Below are 15,919 nucleotides of genomic sequence, written 5' to 3' on the forward strand. Positions count from 1 at the left end.
AACTACATGACTTTTTTTTTTTTACATGACAGTCACTTAAGCAGAAACTTTGAAAAACGACAACTCATTCATTCAAAACTCTAAACTTGCTTGTTTAATACATAACCAGGCAAATCATGGAGTTTAGTTAAATTCGGATCAAATAAATCATGGAAAAGAAATGCAGTCAAACCTGTGAAAGCTGGATTCTGTGTAAGGTGGAAACCTGTCAGAGAAGGAAAACGCAAGTATTTTTCACTAACAGAGAGTGATAGAAAAGCGGTAAGACTGCACCCTGTCAAAGGCAGAAACCTTGCGAGACCTGGAAAAACAAGGCAGTCCCATCAAGCTCCAGCTTGGTGTTTCAATGTATAATTATTTTTTAGGTTGTTAAGATATTTAAAATTTTTACTTAAGGCTAGAATGCCATTTTGTTATATAATGATATATGCATTTAGTTTTTTAAGTCCACAGTTAACTACTTTGGGGATACAGACTCTTCCTTGCAAAATATGCCACTGACTAAATATTTGTTATTCATTTGAATAGAAGTTTTGACATTTTATAAGTGCATGTCAAACAAAATAACCCACAGGATTCTTTGGAGGATCTCTGAGAGCAGGTTATTAGAGTGGGTGCCAGTACTAACTTTTCACAGAACTCTGCTCATGCTTAAGTTAGAATATTGGACACATGGTTTGTAGAAATATTTGATGCATTTGCATAAGACGTAGAAGTTTTGGAAGAAGGATCATTTTAATCAGAATGAGACGAGAGGAGGGAGGTGTGACCATCTGTTTAGCTTCATCTTGATTTTATTTAGCACCTGCAAAAAAATTAGATTTGAGCCACTTCTGAACCAAGGAAATATGAAGAACCTGTCTAGGAATGCCTCGTGTGTCCTTCTTGAAGGACAGGGAAGGTCAAGTTAAAAACAGAACACGCACATATTCACACAAACTCCATTCCTTTACGTTTAATAACTTTCTTGGTCTTGATTTTAACATCCTGAGACAACATTTGATACTGAAGCTAATGTTTGCTGATACAGACTGTCCCTGGATTACGAACAAGATCTGGTCCTAAATCTGTCTTTAAGTTGAATTTGTAGGTAAATCAGAACAGGTGCATATGGTTCTTATTTAGTGTCAGTCAGCTGTCTCAGTATACAGTGTATTTTTCACCTTTCTATGCATTTAAAGAGAAAAAAAAAAGTTTTTTTCTGTTTACGCATTTAAAGAGGATCCCTGGTGGTACAGTTTTTAAACACTTGGCTGCTAACCGAAAGGTCAGCAGTTCAAACTTCCCAGCCGCTCTGTGGGATAAGATGTGGCAGTCCGCTTCCGTAAAGACTTACAGCCTTGGAAACCCAGTGGGGCAGTTCTACTCCATCCTAGAAGGTCGCTATGAGTTAGAATTGCCTCGACGGCATTGGGTTTAGTTTTTGTTTTTTCTTTTATGGCAGTCCATTCTTAAGTATGAGTTGCCCATAAGTCAGATGTTTATATATAATATAAAAGTCCAAACAAACAAACAAACATACCTTTTGCCATCAAGTAGACTCTGACTTATAGGGACCCTACAGGCCAGAACAGAACTGCCCCATAAGGTTTCCAAGGACTGGCTGGTGGATTCGAACTGTCGACCTTTGGGTTAGCAGCCAAGCCTTTAAACACTGTGCCACCAGGGCTCCATAAAATGTAGGTATGCATATATACATATATATATGTAAAGTGCACATATATACATATATACATGTATATGAGTTCATGAAGTGTGTATATATACATATATATGTACATATCTACTGATGTACCTACTGTTCACCTTCCCATAAATCTACTTTTAGGACAGTGTCATTTTACCATCAATAAGGTAAGAGAAAAATGGATGTACAAGAAGAAAGCCCAGTTCCTGCCTGGGTTTGATATAACTGAATCATGTTCTTTCTGGATAAGCTCATCCCGAAACTTTACTTTCCAGAAGGGACAAGCAGAAGGCTCTTAAATCTTAAATCCCTACCTTGCTCTCTGTCCATTCATTCTCCTCATCTTGACATGGCCTTCTCTCATGTCTTTCTTCCAACTGGTGCTTCCTGTCCTTGTGGATTCCTCACAGCCTGCCCAGGCCTCCCTTTCCTTGCAAACCTCTGTGGTACAGGGCACTTGGAGCAAGTACTGTGGAAGGTTTGTGGTTTAGACTGCAAAATGAGTTCTGGCACCAGCACTGCTTTTAGCCAACTACTTAAGCCTCAGATTCTGTGTTTGTTATGGTGATAATAATATCTCATTCTAGGGAGATTTTCTGAGGATTAAACTAGACAACATATGTGAAGAACCTGTCTTATCGCAAGGCTTTGGGCACTCAATAAATGTCTCATTTCTTCTCAAATACTAATAAAATACATTAATGACTGGTCATTTATTGAGTATTTATTATGGAAATTGAAAGTAATAGAAATTTTTAAAGAGAAACCATTGCCACTGATTTCATTGAATTTAGATTTCTGAATAATTTTCAAGGTACTGATTAAAGTGGTTGCCTCATTTTAAAAAATTCTTAAGAGAGATCCGTGTTTTATACGGATTCTTCCACCAAAAAATCTTCAACAATTCTCTCTGTATTTTCTGTTATCCCCCCTGTACTGGTACTTCAATCACTCGTAAGTTCTTACTCTTGATAATTCTTAGGGTTACTTCATTTTTTTACAAATTCTTTTATCTAATTTTTCCTCAAATAAATTGGAGTCCAGTGCTTTATCTTTAACCTCACTAATTCTGACTTCCATTGCCTCAATTCTGCTCCTATGACTTTCTATTGAGTTGTCTAATTCTGAAATTTTACTGTTAATCTTTTGGACTTTTATTTGCTCTCTCTCTATGGATTCTCACAGCCTGTTAAACTAGCCAGGAATTGATGGAATATCAATTGAGATGTTTCAACAAACAGATGCAGCGCTGGAGGTGCTCACTCCTCTATGCCAAGAAATATGGAAGACAGCTTCCTGGCCAACGGACTGGAAGAGATCCATATTTATGCTTATTCTCAAGAAAGGTGATTCAGCCGAATGTGGAAATTATAGAACAATATCATTAATATCACATGCAAGCAAAATTTTGCTGAAGATCAATCAAAAACGGCTGCAGCAGTATATCGACAGGGAACTGCCAGAAATTCAGGCCAGTTTCAGAAGAGGATGTGGAACCAGGGATATCATTGCTGATGTCAGATGGATCCTGGCTGAAAGCAGAGAATACCAGAAGGATGTTTACCTGTGTTTTATTGACTATGCAAAGGCATTTGACTGTGTGGATCAAAACAAACTATGGATAACACTGCAAAGAATGGGAATTCCAGAACACTTAATTGTGCTCTTGAAGAACCTTTACATAGATCAAGAGGCAGCTGTTCAGACAGAACAAGGGGATACCGATTGGTTTAAATTTAGGAAAGGTGTGCATCAGGGTTGTATTCTTTCACCATACCTATTTAATCTGTATGCTGAACAAATAATATGAGAAGCTGGACTATATGAAGAAGAGCAGGGCATCAGGATTGGAGGGAGACTCATTAACAACCTGTGTTATGCAGATGACACAACCTCGCTTGCTGAAAGTGAAGAGGACTTGAAGCACTTACTTATGAAGATCAGAGACCACAGACTTCAGTATGGACTACACCTCAACATAAAGAAAACAAAAATCCTCACAACTGGACCAATGAGCAACATCATGATAAACGGAGAAAAGATTGAAGTTGTCAAGGATTTCATTTTACTTAGATCCACAATCAACACCCATGGAAGCGGCAGACAAGAAATCAAAAGACACATCGTACTGGGCAAATGTGCTGCAAAGGACCTCTTTAAAGTGTTGAAGAGCAAAAGATGATGTCACCCTGAAGACTAAGGTATGCCTGACCCAAGCCATGGTGTTTTCAATCACATCATATCCATGTGAAAGCTGGACAATGAATAAGGAAGACCAAAGAAGAATCGATGCCTTTGAATTGAGGTGTTGGTGAAGAATATTGAATATACCATGGACTGCCAAAAGAAGGAACAAATCTGTCTTGGAAGAAGTGCAGCCAGAATGCTCCTTAGAGATAAGAATGGCGAGACTGCGTCTTACATACTTTGGACATGTTGTCAGGAGGGATCAGTCCCTGGAGAAGGACATCATGCTTGGCAGAGTACAGGGTCAGCAGAAAAGAGGAAGACCCTCAATGAGGTCGATTGATACAGTGACTGCAACAAAGAGCTCAAGCATAACGATTGTAAGGATGGCTCAGGACCAGGCAGTGTTTCATTCTGTTGTGCATAGGGTCGCTATGAGTCGGAACCGACTGGACGGCACCTAACAACAACTGTCTATGGATTCTTACAGCCTGTTAAATTTCCCGTTATGCTCTTGTATAAGCTACTTAAGTTCCTCTGTTGCTCTTTCTGTGTGTTCCTTGGTTTGGTCTGGGTTTTCCCTGATCTCTTGAAGAGCTCTGTATATTAATCTTTTGAATTCTACCTCCATTAATCTCAAGACCTTATCTTTCTCCAGGAGGTCTCCTGGCTTTTTGTTTTGGTGGCTTGCTGAAGCCATCATGATCTGTCTCTTTATGTGACTTGATATTGACTGTTGTCTTCAAGGTGTCAATACTTTATTACATGTTTTTATTTTATGTTTGGTTACTGTGTCCTAGCTTCTTGTTTTGTTTTGTTTTAGTATGCCCAAATAGGCTGGTTATGTGAACTACTTTGATTATTGATGTCTTTGAAGCTCTCTTGTCCTGTCACCAGGTGGTTAAAACTTCTACTAGATGTGAGCCCAGGAGTCCTTTTACTGTTCTTGTGTGGATTCAGCTCAGGTGTCCAGGTCATCAGTCACTGAGTGTGTGATGCAAGCTCTCACTTACAGTCCTAGATGGGCAGGGCTACGTAGGCATGACTGTAGCAGGTACAGGTAACTGGCTGCAGTGGGGGGTTATGTGCTAAACAAACTAGGGGGTTGATGGATGCCCCTGAGTACCTGGGTGGGAGGCATGTCCCTGTTCCCTAGAGTGAATAGGTTGGTGGGTTTTGCAGCCAGACTGGGCACCCAGTGCTTTTGGCTGTAAGGACTGGGAGGCACCATTTATTTTCAGACTCCTGTCTTGGGTGGCTCGGTGGAGTGAGTGGAGCCACCAGTCCTCAGGCCCCTGATGTGGGTAGGTAAGGACCCTTCTTAATGGGTAGGGCAGTGTAAAATATCATGAATCTGCCACTCCACCTTGGCTGTTGCAGTTGAAAAATAGGCTTCAGGTATATACCCTGTTGTACTATGCTAACAAGGGCCTACGCCGTTGATATGCACCCACACAGGTCTAGGCAGAGGTGAAAGGCATTCAAAGTCTGTAGACCCCTTATGCCTGTATCTAGGCAAAGTGGCTGTGCCTGCCCTGAGGTCCTGGTTTAGAGGAGCTGGCAGATTGTTTTTTCCTGTTTGTTATTTTTGTATTAATTTATTCCCTTTCCAAAGCTGGGGGAATGGCTCGTAGTACCTGATGGGTCCCACTTTCAGCCTGGGGGGCACAACAATCACTGAAGCTGGACCAGCACTGAAGCAGAGCGGTGAGGGGGTAGGTGAATGGGAGAGAAGTACTTCCCAGAAGGGGGAAGGGTTTTTTTGATTGCGTGTGGTAGGTTAGAGGCTTGCACTTAACTTTCACAGGTCCAGCACTGTTACCCCCTGGTTCTGGAGGCTTGTGCAGACTCTCCACCAGTGTGAAAAATCTGTCCCAAGTGCTACTCCTTGCATCAGCCAGTGTGTGCTGGCCAATCCAGCCTGCAGTGGGTGCTGGCCAGGTCAGGTCTGGCACATCCTTGCTCCTTCTGAACTGTCTCTTCCTCCTCCAGCTTCTCAGTTCAACTCCTCAACTTTGTCTTTGATGTTCAGGGCTCCTAGATTGTCATATATAACCAATTCACTTGTTTTTTCAGGTCTTTATTGCAAGAGGGACCACAGGAAGCGTTTGACTACTCTGCCATTCCGGCCCCACCTCTTCGTAGAGATTCATGGTTAACAAGTTAATTGGTACCTTTAATTCTCTCTTAATTGTGCTGAAATTAAATAAGCAATAGGTCCAGAGGCATGAGCATTGTTTAGATATTCACACAAAGTGCCAGTCACCAGTGCCTCCCACTCCCAGGGCTCCAGCACTTATCACTTAGAGGAACTTACAGATTTGCTCCTACAATAGACATCAAGGCTAATTACTGTTCTTCTTTGATTAAAAATGTGATTTTAAAATAAATCTGCATTTAGTCAAATATCTCATTTAAGTAATTTTCAAATGTTTTCCAAAATACACTATCGACATATTAGAAATGTTAAACAATGTCCATATTTGCTAACTAATGATGTAGTCCAAGTTTAGTGTTCTTTGATTGCTTTTTGTAGTCCATGACCAGAACAAACAGTTAATTGTTTGGCTACTAACTGAAAGGTTGGTAGTTCCAGTCCACTCAGAGGTGACTTGAAAGAAAGGCCTGGCAATCTACTTCTGAACAATCAGCCATGACAACCCTTTGGAGCACATTTCTATTCTGATACACATGGAGTTGTCATGAGTTGGAATTAGCTCGATGACAACTGAGATAATTGCTTTCAAACAGGTACACAAACACTAAGATTTGAAGTCTTCCAAGGGTCAATAGTGGAAGTAGACTACAGAAAGTCTATGCTTTTCAATTTACTAATTTTATTTTCTATCTTCCCATCTCTAAACAAGGTTCTGTAATGTGATTTCAACCAAGAAGATTTCACCCGAATAAGAGAAAAGTCTTTTGGTGTTCATATATCTAGTCATTTAATCATGACATTATCTGACTTTGATGTCAGGCTAAAGCCCCTGGAGTTACTTCTGATTTAAAAAACTTAATCTATTTTTCTACTGGGGCTAAGCCTGATGGCTGACTTTATGTATACATCATTACCATGTGGCTGATGAGTTCAATGCAATTAGCCTATTTTTCCCCCAGGGTCTTACACAATGTCTTTAAGCCTACAGCTTTCAAACCATGTGATCATATATTTAGTTAAACCATCAAGCCATTGTCCCTGTACATGGTTCACAATAAGGAGAGAGCCAACCATTTTAGTCATTACAACGGTAATGCTACTAAGACATACCAAGCTGATTAGTTGGACAGGGAGTGTAAGCTAGAAAAGGTGTGAATTCAAAACATCCTCAGTCATGATGTACTTAGCATGTTGAGTACTGAGGAAATGACTATTTCTGAGGTACAAAGTGTCCAAGTCAGGATTCCAGGAACTGATTGAGTTTTAGGTAATAAAAAACTGGTTGTGATTAAAACAGCAGAAGTGAAGGCAGTGTATTTTGGCTGATTTTTGGAAATAGTCAGACTTTTCTTCCTCCTCCGTCTTAGTGGCAAGCTCTGCTGATACCTGTTCAGCATCATAGCGTCACACAAGTCTCCAACGACAGGTGAGTGGTAGCTGCACCTGAGGTGCATCGGCTGGAAATCAAACCCAGGTCCTCCACATGGAGGGCGAGGATCCTGCCCCTGAACCACTGCTGCCCTTTTACTTTGCTGATGATTTTATCCTCCAGAAAAAGTAGAAGCTCTCTTTGGAATCATCAAGGATTTAGTCTCATTAATTCATCTCATCTTCAATGTAGTTTATTTATTTTTGACCTGCCTGAGGCTCACAGACTTAGCTGTCTGTCTTTACCTAGAGACCCGAGCATCTCTTCTTAACACAAAAACCACCTACATAGCACTTTACTGATAGATGAATCAGGTCATTCTAAGACTGTCAAATTGTATCTGTCTCACTTCCAGCTGGGAGGCTGCGTCATTTTATACTACCCTCTGCCAGTTTTCTCCATGATTTCAACCATTCTCTTGATATGACCCATGTCTCTGAAGCTTGATATTTCTGAAATCTCACCATCATCGGGGTAGAGTCGGCTCCTCACTCTCCAGATCAGTCCCAATCTGAAACGGGGCACAGCATTTGCCCGCATTGCCCAGGGTGGACTTCTAGCTCTACTTCTAGTTTCACAGGAGGTAGGAATCCGTGTTTGTGTTGGGGTTTGGGGCAACCAGTCAAAACCCATCATGACATTAATGTATCTGTGCAGCTGGCATGTGAATTATTTAAAAACCATTAGGTATGCAAAATGAAAAGGCATACATTTGGACTGTTCGAATCGCTGGGTGTCTACCTTGTGAAATGTCCTTTGTTTCCTGTACTATAACTCAGCTTCTCTTCCAGAACCCTATGCAGAACGTGTGACGTACATAAGTAATGTGCGTCCTGAGAGTTAGCCATGGCATTTCGTAACTCTTCCTTGGTAACCATGTGGTAACATGATTCAAATATTTTGCAAGATAGTGACTTGTGATGAGCCATGTTATTAATAATGTCTAGCAGTACTCCATGTCTTTGACTGACTCAAGTAAACAGCTTCTCATCACACCCTTACAATGTCGAATACAATAACAGATTATTGTGAAATAAACAATAAATAGTCTTTTATTGAACTGGAAAGAAAACTTTGCATCTTTTGCTATAATTGGAAGTTAACCTTCAACCAATAGTTCTGGCTAAAAAGAATCATACTTCTAATTATGTTTATTATTATGAGATACTTATACAATATTCTAGTCTTTTTTTAATATTTGGAATAATAAATTCATTTTGGGGATTACTAATCATTTTAATAATTATTGCTTTAAAATTTTTTGCTTAAAACTCACTGTTTAAATGTAATTTAAAATCACTTAGAACATTATTCTTAAAAAGAGAATGGAAAAATTTAGAATTATAAGATTCAGAACCTACCTAGACAGTTCTTAATAACAATAACATATTTATGAAAGTATACAGATTTAAGGAATTAGGTTTTGTTTTTAATTTAAAATGATATGTATGAATTAGTTTACTATTAAACCTTCTTGTATTTTTTTTTTTTTTTTTTTCCTAAGCATCAGCAATTAGCTGGAGAGTTTTATAGACTTACAGACTCTTTGATTTGTAGTGTTGACCACACTATTCCTTGGGCAAGACTTCATTGGCTAATATTCAATATAAAATATTAATCAGCAACATCACCATCAACCTTGGCAAAGCCTATGTTTTTGTATAAATCCTTATGCTTTTGCAGATTCTCTATTATATTTACCAATTTCCAGTTCTTCTTCTCTCATCTGAAATAATATCACTGACTTTTATATAAATAGCTCTTGTAGAATCATGACCTATCTTTATGTACTTGATATAGGCATTATTTGACCATTTTCTTACAACAGTGTAATGATAGATCTCCTATTTCAGGTTCTCAGATTGTTTTAATATGCCAAGCTACGGGTATCTTTGAGACATTAAAGTGGGAATATCTAACAGGCTGTGAGATATTTGGTTTTGAAAATCGGCCTAGAGTTTGACCTGAGGATACAGATTTGGTAGATTACTTAAGAAAGTAATTTCCCTAAACAAGATCAACTGATTGATCTGAAAGAGTCATCTCATTGATCTTTTGAATGGTCTGTGGCAGGTTTTTTTTTTTCCCCCCTTGAACTTTAGAGAAATACAAGAAAGTGAGGGGAGTTTCTTTGAGATATCCTAAAACACCAATTGTTGTCAAGGTAACATCCAGTCAACCCCAATTCAAGACAACCCCAGCTCATGGTGACCCCATGTATATCAGTGTAGAACTGTGCTCCATGAAGTTTTCTATCATTGGTTTTTTGGAAGTAGATCACCAGACCTTTCTTTTGAAGTACCTCTGAGTGGACTTAAACCTCCAACCAAGCACATTAACTATTTGTTTACACCACCCAGGAGCTACATAGATATCCTACCTGTTGCCATCAACTCAATCTCAACTCATAGTGGCCCTGTAGGATAGAAAAGAATTACCCTATAGGATTTCAAAGGCTGTAAATATTTGTGAAGCAGACTAGCACTGTACATAATACATAAAGATGCTGTACATAAAGAAATATGTCATTAATCCCACTATTAGTGATCTGTAATTTCTGCACCCACCCTGCTCCACAGCCCCTCCTTGCTGACTATAAGGCTTGAGGAAAATAAAAAAGTAAACGTCCTTCATGGAAGCAGAAAATTGGGCTAGTTTGTAAAGCTATAAATTTATCAGCTGGAAGGGCTGTTAATTTGAAGAAGTGTTATGGATTGAATCGTGTCCTCCAAAAATGTGCATCAACTTGGCTAGGCCATGATTCTCAGTATTGTGTGATTGTCCACTATTTTGTCATCTAATGTGATCTTCCAACATGTTGTAAATCCTACCTCTATGATGTTAGTGAAGCATGATTAGAGGCAGTTATGTTAATGAGGTAGGACTCAATCTGCAAGACTAGGTTGTGTCTTAAGTCAATCTCTTTTAAGATATAAAAAACAGGAGTGAGCAGAGAGACAGAGGGACCTCATACTACCAAGAAACAAGAGCCAGGAGAATAGCACATCCTTTGAACCCAGGATCCCTGCACTGAGAAACTCCTAGGACAGGGGAAGATTGATGACAAGGACCTTCCCCTAGTGCCAACAGAGAAAGAAAGCCTTCGCATGGAGCTGGCACCCTGAATTCGGATGTCTAGCCTCCTAAACTGTGAGAGAATAAATTTCTCTCTTTTAAAGCCATCCACTCATGCTATTTCTGTTATAGCAGCACTACATAACCAAGAACTTGAGTTGCAATATTGAAGGATTCTACAGGGAAAATATTAAATGATGCAGGAAGCATCAAAAAAAGGTGTAAGGAATACAGATAGTCATTATACCAAAAAGAATTAGTCAATGTTCAACCATTTCAGAGGGTAGCCTATGATCAAGAACCCATGGTACTGAAGGTAGAGATCTAAGCTACATTGAAGGCATTGGTGAAAAACAAGTCTCCAGGAATTCACAGAATACCAATTGAGATATTTTAACAAATGGATGCAGTGCTGGAAGTGCTCACTCATCTATGCCAAGAAATTTGGAAGAGAGCTAGCTGGCCAACCGACTGGAAGAGATCCGTATTTATGCCTATTCCAGAGAAATGTGATCAACCCAAATGTGGAAATTATCGAACAATATCATTTATATCACAGGCAAGTAAAATTTTGCTGAAGATCATTCAAAAGCAGCTGCAGCAGTACATCGACAGGGAAGTGCTAGAAATTCAAGCCGGATTCAGAAAAGGATGTGGAGGGATATCATTGCTGATGTCAGATGGATCCTGGCTGAAAGCAAAGGATACCAGAAAGATGGTTATCTGTGTTTTGTTGACTATACAAAGACATTTGACTGTGCGGATCATAACAAGTTATGGGTAACATTGGAAGAATGGAAATTCCAGAACATTTAATTATGCTTATGAGGAACCTATACACAGATCAAAAGGCAGTCATTTGAACAGAACACGGGGATACTGTATGATTCAAAGTCAGGAAATGTGTGCATCAGGGTTGTATCCTTTCACCATACTTATTCAGAGAAGCTGGACTATATGAAGATGAAGGCACCATCAGGGTTGGAGGAAGACAAGTTAACAACCTATGATATGCAAATGACACAACCTTGCTTGCTGAAAGCAAAGAGGACTTGAAGAACGTACTGATGAAGATCAAAGATCACAGCCTTCAGTATGGATTACATCTCAACATAAAGAAAACAAATATCCTCACAACTGGACCAATAAGCAAAAAAAAAACAACATCATGATAAATGTAAAAAAGGAAGTTGTCAAGGATTTCATTTCATTTGGATCCACAATCAAAGCCCATGGAAGTAGCAGTTAAGAAATCAAAGGATGCATGAGTGAACTTGGTGCTATAGACCAAAGCATCATGCCACCATTCTGCAGCAAAGTCCAAAAAATGAAGCAAAACAGATACAAATGTCAATCCTGGAATCCTAAGCATCAAATGAAGGAATAAAGAACTTTATCAAATACCAAATAGAATAAGAAACTGACAGAGAACAGAGAATGAAGACAGCTACAGAGTAGAGGTCCCTAGCAGCTAACTTGGCACAGATACCCAATCTTGGACTACAGCTACCTAGGAGTGCAGACAGGGAGTATAGGAAGGCGACGTCAGGGAGCTCCCAAGAGGAGACAGAGCACCCGGTAACCAGAGATACATGCTTTCCCACCTCACACCCTTCTCCCCTCTAAGTGGCTTCCGCCACTTTCCAATGGGCCACAGTTACTTGGCCTGAGAGACACCAGTTCACGCCCCAATGGTCTACCCACTGCCATCAGCCAGCCCACTTAGCCCCATTTTTTTTTTTTTTTGGTCTGTTCATTTTTTTGTCATTTATTTATTGGCTTTTTTTGGTTGTTTCTCTCTTTCTCCCTTACTTTCTTCCACCCACCTAGGCCCATGCTCTGCTCCCCCCACCACCCCTTCTTGGCTGGCTGTGCTGTACAACTCGGCTGGAAAGCCCCTGGCACATGGCCTCCTCTGGCCTGTGCTGACCCCACAGACTGGCTACCTCAGCACCAAGTTTATTTTTCTTTAACTTTCCTCTTCTCCCTGTGCTGCCTCCAACTCTTCCTGACGGTCCGTGCCATGCACCTGGCAAGAGAGACAACAGCTTGCTGCCACCCCAATTCTCCCACACCACCAACGGCTGGCTCCCCTGCCACATAGCCCTGCATGTTACCCATGCCCCTCCTCAACAGTCTTAGCCACATGACTCAGCTAGAGAGCCATCAGCACATGGCCTCACTGGGTCTGCCCCTACCCCCACCTGCCAAATCCTACCAAGCTGCCATTTTAATTACTTCTTTCTTTTTTTCCTTTGTTTTTTCTTTTCCTTTTTTGCTTTTTTAAAGCTTTTGTTTCTCTCTGTTCTTTCTAGTCTTTCACTCACCCACTTAGCTCTGGACATAACTCTCCCTTCCCCCCTGCTTATCTGCATGGTGCACTAAGTGCTGTGCCCCTGAGTAGCACTGCTGTAATACCCCGGACACCACCCAGCACTGCCCCCCAGCCACACCCCATCAGCCCCAGCTTGTACCAAAAACTACCTCTCTCCATCCCTCCACCCCCTGCTGAACCTGCCCTGCCGCACCACAGCTGAGTGATTGGCTTTGCCCACCTGGCTGAAGTGGTGAGAAGTATCGTGTCCACAGGTAAGCCAGCAACAGCCAGCCCACCTGACCAGATATAACCAAATAAAACAAAAAAAGCTGGGTAAAACAAACAAATCTACAATCAATAAATGAAAATAATTCCTGAAAGTCCTGGAGACAGGAGTCAATATAAAAATAAATTTTAAGAAAATGACAGAATGGGTCCAGAAAATGACCAAAATAAAACACCAGATGATCTTCTGGTGAAGAAAAGTCACTGTAGCCACCTGATAGGGAACTTGAAACTCTAATATTCAGGAATCTCCAAGAGATGAAGGAAAATGCAGACAAAAATAAAGAGAAAATACAAAAAGTCATGTAAAACACAGACAAAATCAGGGAAAATACAGACAAAGCAATGGAATAATTAAGGAAAATAATACAGGAAAAAATCTAAATAAATAAACTACTAGAAGTCACGCAAAAATAATTAGAAATCCAAAAGATAAACAACGTGGTTTCAGAAATGGACAGTGTAATAGAAGGTCTTAAGAGCAAATTTGAAACAGTGGAAGACAGGATCAGGGAAATTGAAGACAAACACTTGAGCACCACTTTGTTTGAGGAAAAATCATAGAAAAGAATGAAGAAACCCTGAGAATGAGGTGGGATACAATCAAAAGCAAAAATTTGCATGTGGTCGGAGTTCCAGAACAGGGGGAGAAATCAGAAAACTCAGAAAGGATCATTGCAGATTTGCTGACAAAAACTTTCCTAATATCATGAAAGATGCAAAGCTGATAATCTAAGAAGCTCAACAAACCCCATATAGGATAGGTCCCAAAAGAAAATCAACAAGACATATCATAATCACAGTCGCTAAAACCAAAGGCAAAGAAAGAATTCTGAGAACAGCTCAAGAAAAAGGGAAAGTCATGTACAAAGGGGAAACAATAAGACTAAACTCTGAATACTTGGTAGAAACCATGCAGGCAAGAAGGCAATGAGAGGGCATATATAAAACCTTGGAAGAAAAAAAAAAAAAAAAAAAAACTGCCAATCAAAAATAATATATCCTGCAAAACTCATTCAAATATGTTGGTGAAATTAGAACATTTCCAGATAAACAGAAATTAAGGGAATATGTAAAAATCAAACCAAATTTACAAGAGTTATTTAAGGGAGTCCTTTGGTTAGATAACCAACAACATCAGACAACAACCTGAATCTAGGACACAAGACAGTGTCAGCCAGATACCAACCTAGATAATGAACTCTCAAGGATAAACTAAAACTAAAAGATTTACAGCAAGGAACCAGAGAGGTTAATCTGTAAATGACAAAAACGTCAGAACGATAAAAGACGGAATAGATGATATAGGTATAGAACTTTCAAATGGAGAGGACAAGGAGATATTAAGTAATAAAAAACTGGTTTAAACTTAGAAAGATTCAGGTAACACTCAAGGTAACCAAAAGACGGTTAACAAACCTACTCATTAAAATAAAGAAGAAAAACATAAAGTTTCAATAAACACAAAATCTACAAAAATGAAAGAAATGAAAAAAAATCCACAAACAAAAGAAGTTCAGGACAGAAGAGTAAGAGGAACAAAGAAAACATCAGCACCACAAAAAAAAAAAAAAGCACTGCAAAATGACAGCAGTAAACTCACACCTATCAATAATAACACTGAAGACAGATGGCTTAAGTGCACCCATAAAGAGACAGAGAATGACAGAATGGATTTGAAAAAGAAAAAGAAAAAGAAAAAAAAAAGGACCCATCAATATGTTGTCTACAAGAGACACACCTTAGAAATAAAGACATACATTTATTAAAAAACAAAGGATGAAAAAAATACATCAAGGAAACAGCAACCAAATAAGAGCAGAAGTGGCAATACTAACCTCAGATAAAATAGACTTTAAAACAAAATCTAGCATAAAAGACAAGGAAGGACATTATATAATGACTAAAGGGACAATCTACCATGAGGACATAACCAATGACAGGGCTCCAAAATACATAAAACAAGTTCTAACAGCACTGAAAAAAGAAATTTACAGTTCATCAATAATACTAGGCTAAAAAAAAAAAAAAAAAGTTTTTTTTTTTGCTTTAACACTTTTTTTTTTTTTTTTTAACACACCACTCTTGGTAAAGATCAGAACATCTAGAAAGAAACTCAACAAAGATACAGAAGATCTAAAGACCACAACCAACCAGCTTGACTTCATAGATACACATAGAACACTCCATCCAACAGCTGCAAAGTACACATTTTTTTCCAATGAACATGAAATGTTTTCCAAAATAAACCACATCTTAGGCCACGATGCAACCGTTAACAAAATCCAAAATATTGAGATAATACAAAGCATCTTCTCTGATCACAATGCCATAAGAGTAGACATGGGAAGAGCAAGGAAAAAAAATTAAATACACAGAAACTGAAAAGCACTTTGCCTAAAAACCACTGGATAATAGAAGAAATCAAAGATGGAATCAAAAAATTCCTAGAATTAAATGAGAATGAAAACAATCATACCAAAACCTTTGGAAAACAGCAAAGGCAGTGCTGAGAGGTCATTTTATAGCAATAGATGCACACATCAAAAAAGAAAAAAGGGATAAAATCAAAACTTCAACTATACAAATCAAACAAATAGAAAGAGAACAGCAAAAGAAACCCACAACCACCAGAAGAAAGGAAAAATAAAGATCAGAGCAGAAGTAAATGACATAGAGATTAGAAAAACAATAGAAAAAAATCACCATAACCAAAAGTGGGTTCTTTGAAAGAATCAACAAAATTGACATACCATTGGCCAAACTAACAAAAGAAAAACA

The sequence above is a fragment of the Loxodonta africana genome, chromosome 4, assembly GCF_030014295.1.
Source record: "Loxodonta africana isolate mLoxAfr1 chromosome 4, mLoxAfr1.hap2, whole genome shotgun sequence".
Lineage (NCBI taxonomy): Eukaryota > Metazoa > Chordata > Mammalia > Proboscidea > Elephantidae > Loxodonta > Loxodonta africana.